The sequence below is a fragment of the Podarcis tiliguerta genome (genome assembly GCF_965153285.1).
Source record: "Podarcis tiliguerta genome assembly, chromosome: 8".
NCBI lineage: Eukaryota > Metazoa > Chordata > Lepidosauria > Squamata > Lacertidae > Podarcis > Podarcis tiliguerta.
This window is the reverse complement of record NC_139541.1, coordinates 59,819,081-59,821,396: the sequence shown is the minus strand read 5'-3', so window position 1 is coordinate 59,821,396 and position 2,316 is coordinate 59,819,081.

Here is a 2,316-nt window from a genome sequence, read left to right as displayed (position 1 = left end):
TTTGCCATGTTTCTCCATTGTTATAGCATCCATAACCAGATTATAATACTTGTGTCCAAATGTACAATTTGCAGTTGGGTGCAGGGGAGGAAGAGAATATATTGGCCTCTTTATAATCCTTAGTTTTAAGGACTGTAGTGGTTCTCAGTGCAATCCTGCATGTCTACTCAAAAGTAAGGTCCACTGAGTTTAATGGAACTCGCTTCCAGGTAAGTGTGCATAGGATTGGAGACTTCTTAAAAACTGCATCTACAGCACTAAACAAATGCTAGTGTTATTTTACTGCTTTAGCAACTATGAGGATTCTGCTTGTAGGAGCAGGGGGTAAGAGGATGATTCTACAATCTAGGTCTAACCTAGATGTACCCAGCCATACTTTAAAAAGTAGAGAACATGAACAGCCATGCATAGTTACCAGGATTGCTGGGCCTCAGGCAGTGACTTCCTCCTAGGACTCTCCAGCAATGAAGATATCCAGAAAAAGCTAAGCAAGAGTACAAGGTGATTCTTCCATAAGGCTCAAACCCAGCTGTCTTCTCCCTTCCAAACTTTAAGCTTAAAGTTTAAACCATCCTCCCTCTGCCCCATGTATTTACTTTCCAGTCTTTGTATCTATCAATATTGAGGAGAGTGAGAGGTGGACATCAGGGCATAATATATTTCTCAAAACAGGTGGGACAGAAAGATGTCATCTTGCACCAAAGGCTCGTTTAAGAGGAAAGTTATCTGGTCTCTCCTAAATAATAAAATTGGCAAGTCCTAAAATAATAAAATTGACAAGTCCAAGGGATGCAGGTGGCGCTGTGGGTTAAACCACAGAGCCTAGGACTTGCCGATCAGAAGGTCAGCAGTTCGAATCCCTGCAACGGGGTGAGCTTCCATTGCTCGGTCCCAGCTCCTGCCAACCTAGCAGTTTGAAAGCACAAAGTGCAAGTAGATAAATAGGTACCACTCCAGCGGGAAGGTAAACGGCGTTTCCGTGCGCTGCTCTGGTTCTCCAGAAGCGGCTTAGTCATGCTGGCCACATGACCCGGAAGCTGTCTGCGGACAAACGCCGGCTCCCTCTGCCAATAAAGTGAGATGAGCGCTGCAACCCCAGAGTCGGTCACGACTGGACCTAATGGTCAGGGGTCCCTTTACCTTTACCATATGTGTGAAATCAAGGGGCTTATTTTGAAGTATACATTTATAGAGTTGCACTGCAAATCTGACAGTGGAAAGCTTGTTCTGTTTGTTGCAAACAAGCATAATGGTCAGGCATGTCTGCCAGTTTAAAATAGGTGGGGAAATTTACAGTCTTCCAGGTACTGTTTTGACTCCCAACTCACATCAGCTGCTGCAGCATGGCTAATGGGTGGGGATGCTGGGGCCCAACAGCATGTGGAGGGCCACTCTTTCCTCATCTGTTATTTGAAACCTGCTTTCACCTCTGAAGCAGAATCCTAGGTGTATTTACAAGTCCCATTGTACTCAATGGATATATTACTGTACTTACAAGAATAGAAGACCAAAGACTCATGTGGTCAATGCTGTTACTATAGTGGCCAGGTGTCTCTTAGAAAGCCCACAAGCAAGACTGGATTGCAACAGTGTTCTCCCCACCTGTGCGGGAAGCAAGTGGTATTCAGTGGCACACTGTGTCCAACAGCAAAGACAGAAAATACCCATTGCGGCTACTAACTATTGGTAGCCTTGCCCAGCTTGCATGGCAAGTTGCACCTGCTGAAATAATCTCATTTATACAACTATAGGGTGCAGGAGCCCTGCCTTCCTCCTCTGCATTCTGACACCTCCCTCTTATGCCAATAGTGTGGTGTAGTGGTTAGAGCGCTGGATTCGGACCTAGGAAGCCAGGGTTCAAATCCCAACTCAGCCATGAACCTTCCCATATGTGGTGGGAATGTAAAATAGTTAAAAAAACAAACCAAAAACTATTGGGAAACAATTTATAATGAAATGATTAAAAAAAAACCTTTTGTCAAAAAACGAGAAGCATCCCTACTATTATAGGAGTAGATATACCTAGATTACAAATGAACTTATTTATGTATGCGACTGCAGCCGCACAAGTACTGCTTGCACAAACTGGACAGAAGAAGGTGTCCCAACTAAAGACGATTGGCAAGTTAAATTAATGGAACGTGCTGAAATGGCAAAAATGACAATGAAACTAAGAAAAAGAGATGACAACGAATTTAAGGAAGAATGGAAGGACTTTATTGCATATATACAGAAGCAATGTACACAGGTTAATATATTGGCAGGGTTCTAGCACTACTTGTAATTAGATTATGAATGAACTATTAGTAATTTTAA